General features: G+C 42.5%; 2 long non-coding RNA genes across 2 annotated transcripts; one reads left to right on the top strand and one right to left on the bottom strand.

Annotated features, from left to right (window-relative positions):
• Positions 1–5,864: 5,864 nt before the first annotated feature.
• Positions 5,865–10,626, top strand: LOC106577479 (uncharacterized). Its single transcript, XR_014380994.1, has 2 exons — positions 5,865–8,582; positions 8,673–10,626. It is a non-coding gene; the product is annotated as an uncharacterized LOC106577479 (long non-coding RNA).
• A 2,029-nt stretch (positions 10,627–12,655) lies between these two features.
• LOC123728196 (uncharacterized) lies at positions 12,656–18,011 on the bottom strand. Its single transcript, XR_014380993.1, has 4 exons — positions 17,736–18,011; positions 14,549–14,866; positions 14,240–14,360; positions 12,656–12,786 (listed from the first exon to the last, which is right to left on the bottom strand). It is a non-coding gene; the product is annotated as an uncharacterized LOC123728196 (long non-coding RNA).
• Between the last annotated feature and the right edge of the window lie 2,793 nt (positions 18,012–20,804).

The following is a 20,804-nucleotide window of genomic DNA, read 5'->3' as shown; positions in this document are numbered from 1 at the left end:
GTGGTGATTAAAGAGCTCAGCCATGTGCATCTTGTCAGTAACAACCACATCATCAACGTTAAGGGACATGGTCAGCTGTGAGGAGGACGGTTTATTCTCCAGGTCTTAAACTGTTTTCCAGAACTTCTTGGGGTTAGACCCACAGAGAGAGAACTGCTCCTTAAAGTAACTAACTTTGGCCTTCCGGATAGCCTGAGTGCACTTATTTCTCATTTGCCTGAACAAGCGCCTGTCAACCTGATTACGTGTGTGCCGAGCCTTTCGCCAAATGCAATTCTTGAGCTGGAGTAACTCTGCAAGATCACGGTTAAACCAGGGGCTAACTCTGTTTTAATTCTAATTTTCTTAATGGGGGTGTGTTTTTTAACAATACCACTGAAAATATAAAAAATAATGTCCAAGCATCTTCGACAGAGGGGATCAAGCTGATTCTATACCAATTTACAGAGGCCAGGTCATGAAGGAAGGCTTGCTCATTAAAGTTTTTTACCAAGCGTCTATGGCAAATCAGGACAGGACGTTTCACTGAGCAGCCATTACGAACACAGGCTGTAAAACTTGGTAAAGATTGCCACTCCCCCACCTTCGGAAGATCTGTCTTGCCGAAAAAGTTTATAACCAGAAAGGTTAACATCAGTATTCAAAACACTCTTCCTTAACCATGTCTCAGGAATGACCAACACATCTGGATTGGAGCTGTGAACCCACACTTTCAATTGATCCATTTTAGGTAATAAGCTTCTAGTGTTAACGTGCTGAAAACCCAGGCTTTTATGAGAGCAGAAATCACCAAAGCAGATATCAGAGCACAAGTCAGAATTGGGGCTAGCAACCGTAGATGGGCCAGGGTGTACATGCACATTTCCAGATATCATCAGCAGTAATACAATCAAGGCACGGCAGAGGACAGGGCGAGCTCTACAGTGCTGATTTATGATATTTGAATGTGCATTAGATGGCAACGATCATATTGTACAGCAATTGCATCAGGTAACATGAATACAAAGCCGGCAAGAGGTGGTTAGAATAGGATGGGAGGCCAAAAGTCTGTGTAACCAGTAAAGAGTCAGAGTCCCGAGTGTGGGAACAAACATAGTCTGTCCCACGGGTGGGTAAACAAGAAAGTCCATCGTCAACAAAGCATGTAGGAGTCATTAGGTAAATAGCAAAATGCACAAGAAAAAATATATAACGACTTGGGGCTAGCCATTGTAAGTTCAGAGTCACTCGCCCCAACAGTGCCAGGGGGAGACAAGCCAGGGCAGACGGTGAACAGATCGCCAGGTGGAATCCAAGCAGCAGCCAACGGGAGTAGGTGTCACACCCACTTGGGAGAAGCTTTTATTTCTGGAAATGATTTATTGTAGAAAATGGCTGGATGGTCTGTGAACTGCTTCAAAGGCCTCTGGATTTGATTGGGATAACCTGCCCATTTGTTGGGCTCAAAGGCTTCGACACCTTTCACTTCACACCTCAGTGCAAATTGAAGTTGTATCTGGTCTGTCTCAGTTCCAGGTTCTCAGGTCTTTGTTTGCCAGATCACCATCTGTATAGCTTGGAAAAAGGAATCCTTTCTAGGTCATTTTGTTCAAAATTGGGTTGTAGGTTTGGAGAGTTGTTCTGGAGTGAAGGTTATGTTGTGGAGGGTAGCATCCTGTATATGTCCCTGCCAAAAAATCCAAGTTTATCTAACTCCAAAACTATCTTATTGTAAAAAAACATGTTGAAAAATGTGAGAGCTCACATGCAGCTGTTTCTCTCTAAGCAGAGGGAGGGTCAAGTGCAGGTATTGGTTAGTTTCAATCAACACTAACCCCAAATATAATATATGTTTTTGTATTATTGCGGTATCCATGTTTGTGATGTTACCTTTCTCCATCCCCATCCCTCAGCTAATATGGCTATCATTGGGCTGAAACACAACTCCAGATTGTGGCTTTGTCAAGACAGTAGCACCACCTGCCGTTTACTTATTAAAAGACCAAAGAGAAGAGTGGAGCGCATAATGAACACAAATATAAACACAACATGTTAAGTGTCATTCCCATCTTTCATGAGTTGAAATAAAAGATCCCATAAGTTTTCCATATGCACAAAAAGCTTATTTTTCTCAAATGTATTGCATCGCTGTTAGTGAGCATGTCTCATTTGCCAAGATAATCCATCCACCTGACAGTTGGGCCATATAAAGAAGCTGATTAAACAGAATGATCATTACACAGGTGCACCTTGTGCTGGGGACAATTAAAGGCCACTCTAATATTTGCAGTTTTATCACACAACACAATGCTACAGATGTCTCAAGTTTTGAGGGAGCATGCAACTGGCATGCTGACTGCAGGAATGTCCACCAGAGCTGTTGCCAGAGAATGTAATGTTAATTTCTCTACCATAAGCCGCCTCCAACATCGTTTTAGAGAATTTGACACAACCGTAGCCTCACAACCGTAGATCACCTGTAACCACGCCAGCCCAGGACCTCCACATCCAACTTCTTCACCTGCGGGATCGTCTGAGATCAGCCACCCGTACCTAGCTATCTGGCCGACCGGCCGTCCGGACCTAGCATTCTGTGCCGGCTGGACTTAGCTACCTGGCCGGCCGGACGACCGGACCTAGCTTACTGGCCGGCCAGACCTAGCTATCTGGCCAGCCGGTGGGCCTTACCTAGCTATCTGGCCGACCGGCCTTCCAGACCTAGCATTCTGGCCGGCTTGAACTAGCTACCTGGCCGGCCTGACCTAGCTACTTGGCCATCAAGCCGAAACTACCTTCCTGGCCGGCCCGGCTGGATCTACCAATCTGGCAGGCCAACTGGACAGATCTACCTATCTGGCCGGCCATACCTAGCTGTCTGGCAGACCGGCCATCCGGATTTAGCAATCTGGCTGGCTGGACCTAGCTACTCTGGCTGGCCGGAGCCACCAATCTGTCAGGCCAGCCGGGCCGGATCTACCTATCTGGCGGGTTGGACCTACCTATCTGGCCAGCCAGACATATTTGGCCGGACCTATTTCTCTGTCCGGACCAAGCTATCTGACCGGTCTGCCGGACCAAGCTATCTGGCCGGACCTAGGACATCAACAACCCGCCAGGGTTTCATTAAATACGCTATAGGCACAATACTTTTTATTGTACATCTAGGCCTAATTAAACTGATGCATTTGACAATGTTCATGTTCAATTCACTGGCACTATGAAGAATAGCTAAGCCATAGTCATTAATAGAGTAATATATAGCCAATTTTAATGTACTTTTGGTGAATTTACGAGGCATTTCTAGATAGAGATTACCAAGATATAGCATATGCGCACGGTTCTGACTGTCTCTCTTCCTGCCCTAATCCTCTCTCCCTCACCTGCACCTCTTTCTCTCACTAGTGTGTGTTTGGTCTTTGGTCTGTTGAGTGTAGAATTGCTCAATCTACTCATTGATAGCCCCTATTTTTGGAAATTTGCGCGAGAGATTGCATGCCAAGAAATTGCGAAATACAGCAATACCATAGCCTATAGCCTAGATCTTTTGATTACCAATACACATTTCTGATTGTCTGCCTGGTGGCCGACATGCCTACCTATGCCTGGCTGTGCCCCTCCCATCTCTCTCTCCCTCGCCCTTTCTTTGCTGTGAAAGATGCGTGAGTATGTGTTCTCTAAATAAACTACGGAAAATAGTTTAATCCCTTGCAAAAATACAGAATCTTAGAAGTCGATGAATCGATTCCTAGCGAAATCGGAGTTTGACAACCAGAAATGGGAGTTGACACCAGGACTCGACAGGCAAAGAGTTGAGGAATCTATTATTTTGAAGTCGACTCCCCATGTCACGTCCTGGCCAGTATATAAGGTTAATTGTTTTGTAGTTTGGTCAGGGCGTGGCAGGGGGTATTTGTTTTCTGTGGTTCGGGGTGGTGTGTTTGTGTAAAGGGTGTTTAATTTAGTAATTCCGGGTTTTGGTTTATGTTTAGTAATTCTATGGTTAGTCTAGGTTGTGTGTTTCTATGTTTGGTTGATTGGGGTTGGGACTCTCAGTTGAAGGCAGGTGTTGTCTATCTGCCTTTGATTGAGAGTTCCATATATTAGGGTGTGTTTGTATGTGTGATTTGTGGGTGATTGTTCTGTGTTTCGCCTTGTGCCTTACCAGACTGTTTTTGTTGATCGTTCGTGTTTTTGTTATTTTGTACGTTCGTTTTGAAAGATAATTAAAAAGCAAGATGAGCATTCACGTACCTGCTGCGTTTTGGTCCTCATTCACCGACAACACCTGTGACAGAATCACCCACCACCAAAGGACCAAGCAGCAGAGGAAGGAGCAGACGGAGTTCGAGTTGGACTGGCGGGAGAAGTGGACTTGGGAGGAAGTTCTGGACGGGGCCGGACCCTGGCATCAGGCTGGGGATTATCGACGCCCGCAGGAGGAAATTGAGGCAGCCAAGGCAGAGAGGCGGTGGTACGAGGCCAAGTACGCGCTGAAGGAGAAGCACGAGAGGCACCCCCAAGAAAATTTTGGGGGGGGGCACACGGGTAGTTTGGCTAGGCGTAAGAAGAGCCGGAAGCCAGCTACTCGTGGTTATATGGAGGAGCGTATGGGGTGGAGAGCGCTATGTTTCGCTGAGGAGCGCACTATCTCACCCATACGCACGCACAGTCCGGTGCGCGTTATTCCAGCCCCTCGCAGGTGCCGTGCTAGAGCGGGCATCCAGCCTGGTAGGAGGATGCCTGCGCAGCGCATCTGGTCGCCGGTACGCCTCCGAGGACCAGGCTACCCAACTCCCGCTCTACGCACGGCTACCATCAGGCCCCTGCACAGCCCAGTCTGCCCTGTACGAGCACCCCGCTCGTACAGGGCTACTAGTTCCATCCAGCCAAGGCGGGTTGTGCAGGAGGTAAGATCTAGACCGGCTGTGCGCCTCCATAGCCCTGGGTTTCCAGCTCCTGTCTCTCGTGCGGACCCGGAAGTGCGTCAACCCAGTCCGACTCGTCCTGTTCCCGCTCCCCGCACTAGCCTGGAGGTGCGTGTACATAATCTGGTAATCCCAGTACCAGCACCACGCACCAGGCTACAAGTGCGTCAACCCAGCCTCGCCAGTCAACAGTCTTCATCAGAGCTGCCCGCCAGTCAACAGTCATCATCAGAGCTGCCCGCCAGTCAACAGTCATCGTCAGAGCTGCCCGCCAGTCAACAGTCATCGTCAGAGCTGCCCGCCAGTCAACAGTCATCGTCAGAGCTGCCCGCCAGTCAACAGTCATCGTCAGAGCTGCCCGCCAGTCAACAGTCATCGTCAGAGCTGCCCGCCAGTCAACAGTCATCGTCAGAGCTGCCCGCCAGTCAACAGTCATCGTCAGAGCTGCCCGCCAGTCAACAGTCATCGTCAGAGCTGCCCGCCAGTCAACAGTCATCGTCAGAGCTGCCCGCCAGTCAACAGTCGTCAGAGCTGCCCGCCAGTCAACAGTCGCCAGAGAGGTCAGACTGCGCTGAACTGCCGGAGTGGCCAGACTGCGCTGAACTGCCGGAGTGGCCAGACTGCGCTGAACTGCCGGAGTGGCCAGACTGCGCTGAACTGCCGGAGTGGCCAGACTGCGCTGAACTGCCGGAGTGGCCAGACTGCGCTGAACTGCCGGAGTGGCCAGACTGCGCTGAACTGCCGGAGTGGCCAGACTGCCCTGAACTGCCGGAGTGGCCAGACTGCCCTGAACTGCCGGAGTGGCCAGACTGCCCTGAACTGCCGGAGTGGCCAGACTGCCCTGAACTGCCGGAGTGGCCAGACTGCCCTGAACTGCCGGAGTGGCCAGACTGCCCTGAACTGCCGGAGTGGCCAGACTGCCCTGAACTGCCGGAGTGGCCAGACTGCCCTGAACTGCCGGAGTGGCCAGACTGCCCTGAACTGCCGGAGTGGCCAGACTGCCCAGACTGTCCCGAATTGCCAGACTGCCCAGACTGTCCCGAATTGCCAGACTGCCCAGACTGTCCCGAATTGCCAGACTGCCCAGACTGTCCCGAATTGCCAGACTGCCCAGACTGTCCCGAATTGCCAGACTGCCCAGACTGTCCCGAATTGCCAGACTGCCCAGACTGTCCCGAATTGCCAGACTGCCCAGACTGTCCCGAATTGCCAGACTGCCCAGACTCTCCCGAATTGCCAGACTGCCCCGACTGCCCCCCGGCGAAGCCAGAGTGGCCCGACAGCCTGGAACGGCCGGAGCCAGAGCCACCTCCAGAAATAGGTGGGTTGGGGAGGGGGGGTGTAGCACAGTGCCGTCGTTGACGGCAGCCACCCTCCCTTCCCTCCCTTTAGAAAAGGGGACTTTTTGTTGGTGTTGCTTGGGGTTATTTTTTGTTAAGGTGCTTCTGGGGTAGCACCTTTTAGGGGGGGGTACTGTCACGTCCTGGCCAGTATATAAGGTTAATTGTTTTGTAGTTTGGTCAGGGCGTGGCAGGGGGTATTTGTTTTCTGTGGTTCGGGGTGGTGTGTTTGTGTAAAGGGTGTTTAATTTAGTAATTCCGGGTTTTGGTTTATGTTTAGTAATTCTATGGTTAGTCTAGGTTGTGTGTTTCTATGTTTGGTTGATTGGGGTTGGGACTCTCAGTTGAAGGCAGGTGTTGTCTATCTGCCTTTGATTGAGAGTTCCATATATTAGGGTGTGTTTGTATGTGTGATTTGTGGGTGATTGTTCTGTGTTTCGCCTTGTGCCTTACCAGACTGTTTTTGTTGATCGTTCGTGTTTTTGTTATTTTGTATGTTCGTTTTGAAAGATAATTAAAAAGCAAGATGAGCATTCACGTACCTGCTGCGTTTTGGTCCTCATTCACCGACAACAGCCGTGACACCCCATCACTATCCATATGGCAGTTAAGACAGAGCTCCCGGTAAACTACACAACAACACACAGGTGGAAATCAACAACAGTTTCTCAAAATGTACAGACAAAACTTTGAAAAGATTTGACTGCTTAGTGATAATCCCTGTTGTCCTGCATTCTTGTTTTACTTTTGAAAGTAAAGTGACGGTTTGTTGAGGAGAAGAACGTCAAGGAAATAAGTTATTTGCTAGCTAGCTACTGTAGTTAGTGTCACAAGAATTTTCAATCCCAATGATAATAACTAACAATCAATAAGCTTTGACCAATCCCCGAGGTTTGTAAGACCCTGGGTTTAATGATAATTAGGCAAAGACTCAGCTTATGCTAAAGGTTCGTACAGTTTATTCACGAGAAAGTCCACAATACAAAGACATGCCATTTTATAACTCACTCCCTACTTACGCACATACCTCCACACAAACAGTAGATAGCCTACGCACATACATACACAAGAACAGTAGGTAAAATGTATCCTTCCCCATGGTTCTCACCACTGTTCATCATTACCAAACTGGCAGTTCCATCCCCCCGAGATTAGAGGAACCTTGAAAGGACTCCCTGTCCTATCGTAAGTTTCTCAGAGTTCTAGCCAGGTCAAGTCATACACAGTTTAATTGTTCTCGGTATCTTCTTAGTCACACACACACACACATTTCTCTCCCTCACATGTCTCTACCGAACCTTATTGGACTTACATTTAGTACTTTACGTTCATTATACATGCTACATAAACTAGTAATCACTAATAGTTACGTTTCAGGGTGGAATTCTTTAATAATTACCTTTAAGCATATAAATTGCCTTATCAGTTAGCTAGTTTGCTAGTTTAGCTGGATAATTGTAGCTAGCGCTCTCTTAGCTCTCAGGATAATCCTCCATGGACATGGTAGCTACATTTCCATTTTGACTTGTTGTAGGCGCTGCCATTTAGATTTCTGTTTAGTTAATTGATATTAAGTGTGTGTGTGTGTGTGTGTGTGTGTGTGTGTGTGTGTGTGTGTGTAAGAGAGAGACATGAAAACACGAAACCTAGATTGCTTGTGTGTGTAAAACAGTAAGCTAGGCTAATTCTTGAAACTTGTACTCCCAATATGAATGTGAAGTTTTTATTGATTCGTCAGAGATCCTTGTATTTTGGGGTATTTTGTATTTGAGAATACCATAAATTTAGCATATCCCGACTCCCCCTCAACACGCATTCTAACGTCTTTGTTCATTCTTAAATGTCTGTTTCTTGCAGGAATCTTCTAACTTGGATGGACGAGGGAAAAAAGGGAAGGAGTAGAGAAGTTATCCAGCCTGCTGACTAAGAAATGGAAATAGCCTATGCTTTGCTGTCTATCTCTCTCTATCTCTCTCCGTCTGTCTGCCTGCCTGCCTAACTGACATATTGCTGAAGGGCAACATAGTCAATGTACTTGCTAGGCTAAGCGTAACTTAGTGAAGACCTTGATTTGTCTCTGTCTTTACAGTTCCTGAAACATGTCAATGGCCTGATGCATGGCCTCTACAGAGGTGGTTGGCCACCCACTCAGTTACCAGTGACCTATTCTGCCACATCCCAGGGAATTGAGAGCGCAGGACCACCCCTTCTTAAATCCATAGTAATTGACACAGAGGGTTCTACCTGGAACCCAAAACGGTTCAAACTGGAACCAAAAAGGCTTTGCCTATGAGGACAGCTGAACAACCTTTTGGACCCTTGTTTCTAAGAGTGTAGTGTAAGTAGATCTAATTGAAAAAGCACCACTTCTAATAATATAACATTGTATAGCAAATCAAATCCTATTTTAACTCAGATTTTTTTTCAGGTGCAAAAGCCTTGTGTCCTGATTCAACAGACACCTCCCCTGGTGAGTCATGTAAAGTTTCCTGATTCAACAAAACCTCCCCTGGTGAGTCATGTAAAGTTTCCTGATTGAACAAACACCTCCCCTGGTGAGTCATGTAAAGTTTCTCCCATTTCTCTCTTGCTCATTCTCTCTTTCGCTCCCTCAAACTCACACACATGCAGAAGTAGAGAAGAGGAAGAGATATACCAATTACATCAATTTCTAACACTGTTTGTTGCAGGAATTATATGACAGACGCATAACCTTTTGAACAATATAATATTTTACTGTCGCTTTATTGCCTCTTTACACATACTTACATTTTTGCATTTAACTTTGTTTTTTAAGACTGCCACGCTGTCCTATATTGGGGAACCTTGTCCAGGACAATGACCTCAGGATTATGGAGCTGTGTGTTTATAAAAAAAGTTTGAATATTACAACATGTATTAGGATTAAGATAAACTTGACCATTTAGAGAGGAGTTCAACATTTTCATTATTGAACTACTGTCTAATTTTAATAACCTCTTTCTTAAAATATTTCTGATTGATGACCAATGGATTAATGTCCCACTTCAAAATGAAGGGACAGAAGAGCAAACATGCCTTTGCTACCACTTTTAGTAGATTCTCACTGTTACAAATCTTTTACTGTGTGTTACTGTTATGTTCTGCATGCCCACATAATGCAAATCATAAAAAAGTAATATTTTTATGCTTACAGTAAGTGTCATGAAAACTCAGGAGGTTGATGTGTTATGGGCCTTCTGGAAAGTCCTAAAATATGCCCCTGAGCCGTGTTGGGGAATGACGCAAAGTATTTTTTTTAAATACATCTCTAAGCTATAACTGCCACAGCATTATTCAACTAGTACCATGGAAATACTTTTAACTGGCTGAGTACAACGTTTCTTCAAGAGTGTCCTTTTCTAGTTTGCTTATAAAATATTAACTTGATAAAATTGTAATGTGCTGATTGTCTTCACTTCATCTGATCCATCACACCACTCTTCAAGAGGACCACTCTGCTCCAGATCTGACCCATCACACCACTCTTCAAGAGGACCACTCTGCTCCAGAACTGACCCATCACACCACTCTTCAAGAGGACCACTCTGCTCCAGATCTGACCCATCACACCACTCTTCAAGAGGACCACTCTGCTCCAGATCTGACCCATCACACCACTCTTCAAGAGGACCACTATGCTCCAGATCTGACCCATCACACCACTCTTCAAGAGGACACTATGCTCCAGATCTGACCCATCACACCACTCTTCAAGAGGGCCACTATGCTCCAGAACTGACCCATCACACCACTCTTCAAGAGGACCACTCTGCTCCAGATCTGACCCATCACACCACTCTTCAAGAGGACCACTATGCTCCAGATCTGACCCATCACACCACTCTTCAAGAGGACCACTATGCTCAAGATCTGACCCATCACACCACTCTTCAAGAGGACCACTCTGCTCCAGATCTGACCCATTACACCACTCTTCAAGAGGACCACTACGCTCCAGATCGCCTTCTGTGCTCAGATGTCCTTGATGAGGATCTAGCCCATCACACCACTGTTGCAGGTTAACTTTAATTGGTAACTATGGATACAAATAGAAATGTAATGAACAATGTTTTCAATGTCCAACTTCATCCTCTGCAGATCTTACACTCTTAGGGGAAAAAACGTATTTGGCTGTCCCCATAGGAGAACTCTTGAAGAACTCTGTTTGGTTCCAGGTAGAACCTGTTGTGTCTTTGGCTATGCCGGATTAAGTGATATGACATGCTATTCTGTAAAATCATTTCTCTGTAATTAATATTACCTGATTAAGCTAATCAGGTAAATAATTAACTAGAAAGTCGGGGAACCACAAAATAATGTTTGTAGAGCTGTTATCTTCCGAATAAACTCTTAAAGACCTAGTAATCTTCTACATCAATAGCAGTCAATATTTAATCTTCACCTTGTTTAGTCTCATCTGAAAGTTGTAAATTCTTGGTTATCTTCATGAACCCTGGCTAACAAATTGAATTAGCAATACAAAATTTGGTTTAATTATTTATTTACTAAATACCTAAATAATCGCACAGACTTACATATACACAGAATCAATCATACATTGATGGACCTGGTGAACGGAGCCGATATAGCGGCTGGTTACACAAAGAAAAGGGGGAGGGGTTTGAGTGAAAGAGCGGAAAGACTGAGTAACAAAGGGAGAAGCTATGCTATCGTAAATACAGTATCTTATGCATTCTAAATTACCGCCCATTTGAAAAAGGAAAATGCAATAAATATTTAGTCTAAGCTGCGCTTAATTAGATTGGTCGTAATTTCGTTAGGGCCCCCAAAATTGGCTTAGTTCTGTAGGTGGTATTTGTCCTTTCAACGTGGGAACCTCAAGTCCACACGTCGTTGGAACAGGTTATTATCTGAGCCTTTTTAACGTAGGACCGTCGCCCTAACGTCCTCGGAACAGGTTATTATCTGAGCCCTTTTAACGTAGCACCGTCGCCCTAATGTCCTCGGAACAGAAAGTTACATTTTCGTCAAGGGGCTTATATAGGATTGGGAGAGAGGGCTGTGTTTCATAGTTTACAACCCATGTCTGTTCACTTGGGCGGGGCCTCTGAGTGAGCAGAGTGGTGTTCTTCTGACAAACCGTTCTCTCATTAAGAAGTTAAAAATTACATTTCATCTTTTCACAAATAGTTTAATATTTAAACATTTAAATTGCACAACAATTCCATGTGAATCTGATAATTAGAATATGTAGATTTTCCAAGATACAGTTTATGTCGTCCTATCGTCAGTAATCATGTCTCAGACGTCAACTGATCTGACATCATATTCATTAAGTCCCATCGCATATTTTCAACTGGTTGGATTACCGAAATATGGTTCCGTTTTCCATCTTTTGATGTCACCAGACTCTGTATGTTAACGAAGGGATTTTCAATAGTCACATTGGTAGAGTAGAGAGAGGAAAAAGGGGAAAGGAATTTATGGGGGTCATAAACCTCCAACAGGCCAGCATCATGACAAACCCTTTTGGGTTCTATGTAGAACCCTTTCCATAGAGGGTTCTACATGGAAACCAAAAGGGTTTTACGTGGAACCAAAAAGGGTTCTTCCTAGAACCAAAAAGGGTTATTCTATGGGGACACCTGAAGTACCCTTTTGGAACACTTTTTTTCTAAGAGTGTAGGTAATAAGCTGTAGTCAGGTGGTCATTACCAGGTTATGATGAGGTCTTTACTATGATCAGTAGGATACATAATATAGCACATAATATAGTGGTCACAATTATGACCAGATGGTCACATGTTGGTCAGAAAAAGACGTCAGATTCTGGTCAGTAAAAATCTGTTAAAAAATGTCCTATTTCATCCAGTTTGCGACAGAATAAGACGTCATAAAAAGATGTCATACTGACGTCTTTTCAAACCAGGTTTTGACCACTGGGTGGAATACCACTGTAAGTAGGCCTATACTATAGTTGTCATTTGTTTCCAAGTAGACAATGTTTCAGAATTTGAGGTCAGTGCAGCATATGAAAAATACATTATTGAATTCAAACAATCTGTTTAGAGGTCCCCAACAATTTGCAATAGTTTTTTTTCTTCAGAAATTGTCAAATACAGCAAATGTCACTGTAAACGTTTAAAACATTCTGCCAACACCTCCAGAGACATTTGATCAAACTCGCCATTTCTATTTGGAAACTACCATGGTATAATTCCAGTACTTCCAAAGTACACAGCAAAAAAAGGCGTTATTGTCACTATAAATGGTGAATGAAGGCCGTTTTTCAGGCAGATTCTCATTCACGCGCGCACAGGTTCAGGACGGTCTGACTTATAACAGGAAACATGCGTATGTATGGCAACCACCAAGTTTATACATCTCAATATTTTTGAACGTGTGCAGACTTTTCTGAAATTATGCAAGCAGATATTTATTGTGAAATGTACACAACGGTTATAAATGAGGACCCAGATGCCTTCATCTGACTAACAGGCAACAGCAAGCAGTGTTGTGGCACCTCGTTGACGGTTCCAGACACTTGTAGCTGTGTTCTCCTGTTGAGCAAAAAATAACAAGAGTTAACATGGCACCAAATGAAACCTGTTTTACACAGCACATTTTCCGGAGCTAAATGATTGTGGGCAGAGTACGTGTTTTTTTTACCACACTCGTTTTTGACAGGAAATGAGAAGTGAGAAGCCACAACAGTGCAGCTATTGGAAACTACTCACTGGTCACAGATGTCAGTTGAACATCTAGCCTAGTTTCGTTTTGGTTGAGTTGTCAACTAACGTGATTCAACATGAATTCAGCAAAAAATGGCACCATGTTTTTGGATTTAGGTTAAAAGTTTGGTGGGAAAAATAGGAAATTCCCTTACATTGATTAGTTTTTGCAAATCCAATCAGTCCCACGTTGTCTTCACATTTTGTTTTGTTGTTGAAATGAAGTGTAAACAACACTGATTCATCCAGTTTTTTCCCAGGGGGTAGTGATCAGCACAAACTCATAGAGTCAGACTTAAAGTAGGTCAAGTAGCCTGTGTGTTATACATTGTGTTTGGGTATTTAAAATGTGTCAGTAGGATATATAGTATTGTATGTAAAGGGCTTACATAGAAACTTCCAAAAGGACTAATTCGAGACAGAAAGGAGTTGGGGCACTCAACTGTCACCTGTTATCATCCAATAAAATGGATTAAAGTGACCTAAAATAAATCCATGTCTGCCTTTCCAATTACTTTCTGCCTCAATTTAGTCCTTTTGGATGTTTTTCTTGGTAAGCCCTTCTCATGCTTTTCATCATTGTTGTTGAGCACCCCTCCTTTCCTTTGTTTGCTGAAGAGCGAAGGCCCACCTGAACTCATATCATTGCATGTATTTCTGAGACACCAATTCAGTACTCTATCCTCATTGTAGATCTGATATGTATATGAGAATGCACCATTTTTACTACAGTGCTTCCAAGTAATTATTAAAATACCAAAAAGCTGACAAACACTCATTACAGCAACTCTTTAACCAGGCTATTGGTATTATTGTCACGTCCTGACCAGTATAAAGATTATTTGCTATTGTAGTTTGGTCAGGACGTGGCAGAGGGTATTTTGTTTATGTGTTTCGGGGTGATGGTTTATGTAGTAGGGTGTTTGATTTATTATTTCTGGGTTTTTTGGTCACTGCTCTATGTTAGTCTATTTCTATGTTCTTTCTAGTTAGTCTGTTTCTATGTTTAGTTAATTGGGGTGTGGACTCTCAATTGGAGGCAGGGGTTGTCTAGTTGCCTTTGATTGAGAGTCCTATATATTAGGGTGTGTTTGTGATTTGTGGGAGGTTGTGCTTGTTTAGCTGTCTATGCCTGACAAGACTGTATTTCGTCATTCATCATTTTTTGTGATTTTTGTATACGGTTTGGTTTTCCTTCTTTCTCCTATTAAAAGAAGATGAGTATACAACCCGCTGCGTTTTGGTCCTCCATTCCTGACGTCAGCTGTTACAATTATCGTACCTGAGATGAATTTTTCTCATGATTACGCCACCAAACACCAGGGCAGCTACACATGCTGCAACACCTGTTATCATCCCCCAATAGAAGAGACTGTTGTCTGTGGCCTGTTGCACTTGGTTTCCTGAGAAAGGGGAAAATATATTATGATCTTATTTGATTCTCTTCCCCCATCTTGAAACAACACCACAAAACACTGACAGAACATAAAGGTAAGCACATGACAGGCATTCCACTAAATATGTGGTGATAAGATATGCTGGAGTTCATTTTAAAATGATTGTGAACAATCCCATCAGACCAAACACTTACCATTGACAGAAATATGTATGTTTATATCAGAACTGCCTTTATAATATGTACAATCACAGGTGTAGTTCCCTTCATCAGATGGTTGTATGTTGGTGATGTGTAGAAACACTCTGTCATTCTCTATCTGCAGTGTGACTCTGGGGTCACAAGAGCTGTTGGTATGATTTGTTTCAAAGTCTTGTGAAACTCTACACTCATGACCCTCACTTATAACTCTATTTTTGTGACATACTACTGTCATGATGTCAGTGAGAGTTTGGTTTGGGCAGAGAAGAGTGGCATCTGCTCCTCCTGTCTCCAATGTTTTCTCTTGGGTCACTGTAAACAGGAAGGGAAAAAGTTTGTGAGTATATTATTTCATGAGATCGGTTTGATTGAGCATGAGTAGTACTATCAATTCTCATGAATAAAAAGTCCCATTTCAGTCTACAGAAATTACTACAGACACAAATGGATGTTTTATAATGGTAAAAAGTCACTTTACTGAATTGTTAATGCCCAAATGAAGATGACCCAAAGTGAATTAATAACCTCATACTAAAACTATCTCAATGTAACATAAATATAATATGGGGGGGGTTTAACTGTGTACGGGATGCAACTCTAGACAAGTCATCAACTAAACTATATCCTCTTCCTAACATGTCTAAGGTATTAAACCACAACATTAAAGAGATGGGTCTGTGTGAACTGTGGAGATAGAAACATCCAACTGAAAGACAATACTCCTATTACTCTCACCTCCAAAACTCATATTCAGTCATTTACTTATTTATTGTAAACTTGGCTATAATTGACTGTGTTTCTGAATGTAAATACCTTCCTAGAACAATTACGGACAATAGCCCATTGTCTTTAACGTTTAAGCTCAAACCTCAAATGCCAATAGCAGAGACATAGAGATCCAACACAATGTTTCTTGGAGATAAGGAGTTTACCTCATATTGCAACACACAGACATGTTTTTGGAAATAAATGTGGACAATGAAGTATGCTCAACTGTAGTCTAGGAAGCTCTTAAATCATACATGAGAGGTTGTATCATGTCTTACTCTTCACATAAGAAAAATAAGACCAATAAATAATTAGAAATACTAGAACAGAAAATCCACCTCTTAGAAAGAAAACACAGTTTAGATAGAAATGTTGACACCCTTCAACAGTTGAACACTTTGAAGCTTGAATATAACACAATAAACTCTCAATCTGCAGAGATTGCTGCCATAAAATCCAAGCAACAATATGTTGAGCAAGGTGAAAGTGCAGGGGAAACGCTTGCTTGGCAAATTAAGAAAGAGGAATATACCATCCATAGCATTCAAACCCCAGATGGTAGCATAAGAATGGATCCTTCTGAAATTAACTCAGTCTTTAAAACATTTTATGAAAAACTGTATCAATCTGAAAACAAAAGTTGAAAGGAATATATAGACAATTTCCTCAATAAGGCCATTTGACCAATTATAAATGAACCAGAGAAAAGGAATATGGATAAAACATTTCCCCAGGTGAACTGTTGGAGGCCATAAATAATCTACAGATTGGGAAATCTCCTGGTAATTATGGATTCCCAGTGGAATGTTATAGACACTTTAATCCCAGATTACTAAGGCCTATGTTACTTATGCTCACAGCAGCTCTAGAGAAAAATGAACTTCCCCAGTCACTATGTCTGGCTAAAATCACCCTACTTAAGAAGAAAGATAATGATCCACTGTCATGCGGATCTTCTGCCCAGTATAACTTTTGAACGTGGATTACAAAATCATTGCTAAGGTATTGGCTTTTCATTGGCATAGAAACAGTAATGCAAAGGTTAATTCACTCAGATCAAACAGGGTTTATAAGGAATAGGATGTCCTCAGACAATCTCCACAGTTTTTTTCAATGTAATCTATCATACCACCATCAAATTCATGAGGTGGAAAGAAACAACATTGCCAGGCACCCTTATTTGGAATAACACCAACTTACCTCCAGCATTTAGTGATGACACCTTTAAGTCATGTTCCGAAGTGGCATCATTAATTTTTAACATGTTTACTATGATGGATATATACTGTCATTGAATGAATTACATTATCCAAGGCCGATTTCTTTCAGTTCTCACAACTCAGAAATCATATTCAATCACTTCAACAGAATCTGGATGAACCTAAGGCATCTAGCATAGAAAACATACTGAAAGAAGCTGCTACGACAAAGAAGTTGATTGCCAAGTTATATCAAGAGCTGATTGAAACTCTACCTGATGGTTCAGAACCTATAATGAACAAATGGTAAACAGATATAAATGAAGAAATTGAGGAGCACCATTGGTCACAGATACGTGAAAATGTTCATACCTGCTCCTACAACTAAAGACATGAACTAATGCAATGTAAGATCATTTATAGGACTTACTATACTCCTGCCAGAATGCATGTAATGTCACCCAGAAATGTCACATCTCTGTTGGAGATGCAAAAAGTACAAAGGAACTCTATTACATATGCTGTGGTCCTGTGACAAACTGACACCATTCTGGGATAATATATGTGCAATCATTTCACTGTGTCTAGGAATTTATATCCATTCATCTCCACGATTATGTTTGTTTGGAAATGTAAATATTGGTCATCAATATGATAGACATTTTTGTAATCTAGGTCTACTTGCTGCAAAAAATAAATAAAGCCATCAATTGGAAAGCCCCATATCCACCCTCAATAACAAACTGGAGTTAAACCATACATATTACACCATACATATTAAACCATACATATTACACCATACATATTAAACCATACATATTACACCATACATATTAAACCATACATATTACACCATACATATTAAACCATACATATTACACCATACATATTAAACCATACATATTACACCATACATATTAAAGAATTTGGAAATGTTATGTTCACCATCTCAGAGAAAATGTTGTATAGTTGCCATTTTGTTTTTGTGTTGTTTTTGATTAAAAAAAATTAAATAAAGAGCATGAGTAGCTAGTGGTAGTAAAAATGACAGTTTATTCTTACTGAATAACTGCATTAAAACTGTAGTGAACAATTTGGTTACACTTTACAATACAGTGTCCTTATTACTGTGTAGGTCTAACTCCTGTAGGTATTCCTGTACATTTCAGGGCTTGTGTACAAATTAAATAGATCATGGGATACATCTCTCTTACCGTCAACAGCTGTGAATAGACCCCACAGCACCAGAAGCAGAGCAAGTCTGGATACACTTCCACACATATTGACCAACTGCACAACCAAACGTTGACCCGACACTTCCTGCTCAGACCGACTACAGATATGACTTCAATACAACGTTATTTACTCAGTAGAGGAACAAAATAAAACTCAATCAAACCAAAGTGATGCTCATTTCACTGGCTTGACTTGGTTATAATGGGCCTTGAGAGCTGAGAGGAGGAGGTGCTGTTGTCTAGCTTGTATTTATGTTACTCCTATGCAGAAACAATGGCACCTCTGCTAGTGCAACCTGGTTTTTGTGACTCGGGTCTTTGTAGAGCTCTCACCACAGAGAGGTCTTATGATCAACCACAGACACATCAACCGGTCCACTTCCATCTTTAGACACAAACAATGATAGATTTTGCACCACCATAAGGCTGAAGGGTTCTTTTAACCGATTTTTTAATTTACATTTTTTATTGAACCTTTATTTAACTAGGCAAGTCAGTTAAGAACACATTCTTATTTACAATGACGGCCTACCAAAAGGCAAAAGGCCTCCTGCGGGGTTGGGGGCTGGGTTTAAAAATATATATAAATTAAATAAATATAGGACAAAACACACATCATGACAAAAGAGACAACACAACACTACATAAAGAGAGACCTAAGACACCAACATAGCATGGCAGCAACACATGACAACATAGCATGGAAGCAATACAACATGACAACACATGGTAGCAACACAACATGGCACAGCAACACAACATGGTAGCAGCACAAAACAGGGTATAAACATTATTATTATTATTAACATTATTATTATCTTGCCCTTTGAGCGCAGACAACAGCACAAAGGGCAAGAAGGTAGAGACAACAATACATCATGCAAAGCAGCCACAACTGTCAGTAAGAGTGTCCATGATTGAGTCTTTGATCAAAGAGATTGAGATGAAACTGTCCAGTTTGAGTGTTTTTTGCAGCTCGTTCCAGTCGCTAGTTGCAGTGAACTGAAAAGACGAGCAACCCAGGGATGTGTGTGCTTTGGGGATCTTTAACAGAATGTGACCGGCAGAACGGGTGTTGTATGTGGAGGATGAGGGCTGCAGTAGATATCTTAGACAGGGGGGATTGAGGCCTAAGAGGGTTTTATAAATAAGAATCAACCACTGGGTCTTGCGACAGGTATACAGAGATGACCAGTTTACAGAGGAGTATAGAGTGCAGTGATGTGACTTATAAGGATCATTGGTGGCAAATCTGATGTCAGAATGGTAAAGAACATCTAGCCGCTCAAGAGATCACTATTACCTGCAGATCTATACATTACGTCTCTGTAATCTAGCATGAGTAGGATGGTCATCTGAATCACGGTTAGTTTGGCAGCTGGGGTGAAAGAGGAGCGATTACGATTTAACTTTAACCTGCAGCTTTGATATGTGCTGAGAGAAGGACAGTGTACCATCCAGCCATACTCCCATGTACTTGTATGATGTGACTACCTCAAGCTCTAAACCCTCAGTAGTAATCACACCTGTGGCGAGAGGGGCATTTTTCTTACCAAACCACATGACCTTTGTTTTGGAGGTGTTCAGAACAAGGTGAAGGGCAGAGAAAGCTTGTTGGGCACTAAGAAAGATTTGTTGTAGAGCGTTAAACACAAAATCTGGCGAGGGACCAGCTGAGTATAAGACTGTATTATCTGCATATAAATGGATAAGAGAGCTTCTGTCACGACTTCCACCGAAGTCGGTCCCTCTCCTTGTTCGGGCGGTGCTCGGCGGTCGACGTCACCGATCTTCTAGCCATCACTGATCCATTTTTCATTTTCCATTGGTTTTGTCTTGTCTTCCTTCACACCTGGTTCCAATCCCATCAATTACATGTTGTGTATTTAACCCTCTGTTTCCCATCATGTCCTTGTCAGAGATTGTTTGTTTGTATGTTCGTGTATTATGTATTGGTGCGTGACGGGTTCTTGTACCCACTTTTCTTTATCTTGTAACTTTGATTTTGGAGTTTTGTTAAGTCTATTAACCTGTTGGGGGTAGGGGGCAGTATTTACACGGCCGGATAAAAAAACGTACCCGATTTAATCTGGTTATTACTACTGCCCAGAAACTAGAATATGCATATAATTATTGGCTTTGGATAGAAAACACCCTAAAGTTTCTAAAACTGTTTGAATGGTGTCTGTGAGTATAACAGAACTCATATGGCAGGCAAAAACCTGAGAAGATTCCTTACAGGAAGTGCCCTCTCTGACTATTCCTTGAGAATCTTGTCTCTGTTTATTGAAGACTGAGGATCTTTGCTGTAACGTGACACTTCCTACGGCTCCCATAGGCTCTCAGAGACGGGAAAAAGCTGAATGATATCGAGTCAGCCCCAGGCTGAAACACATTTGCGCTTTTGGCAAGTGGCCGATCAGAGGACAATGGGCTTAGGCGCGTGCACGAGTCGACCCCATGCTTTATTTTCTTTCGTCTTTTTACCTAAACGCAGATTCCCGGTCGGAATATTGTCGCTTTTTTACGAGAAAAATGGCATAAAAATTGATTTTAAACAGCGGTTGACATGCTTCGAAGTACGGTAATGGAATATTTAGAATTTTTTTGTCACGAAATGCGTCGTGCTCGTCACCCTTCTTTACCATTCGGATAGTGCCTTGAACGCACGAACAAAACGCCGCTGTTTGGATATAACTATGGATTATTTTGAACCAAACCAACATTTGTTATTGAAGTAGAAGTCCTGGGAGTGCATTCTGATGAAGAACACCAAAGGTAATAACATTTTTCTTATAGTAAATCTGACTTTGGTGAGTGCTAAACTTGCTGGGTGTCTAAATAGATAGCCCTGTGATGCCGGGCTATCTACTGAGAATATTGCAAAATGTGCTTTCACCGAAAAGCTATTTTAAAATCGGACATATCGAGTGCATAGAGGAGTTCTGTATCTATAATTCTTAAAATAATTGTTATGCTTTTTGTGAACGTTTATCGTGAGTAATTTAGTACATTTTTAGTAAATTCACCGGAAGTTTGCGGGGGGTA

Source organism: Salmo salar, chromosome 16 (genome assembly GCF_965601325.2).
Source record: "Salmo salar chromosome 16, fSalSal1, whole genome shotgun sequence".
NCBI classification, from domain to species: Eukaryota; Metazoa; Chordata; class Actinopteri; order Salmoniformes; family Salmonidae; genus Salmo; species Salmo salar.
This window is presented reverse-complemented; position numbering and strand designations above follow the sequence as displayed.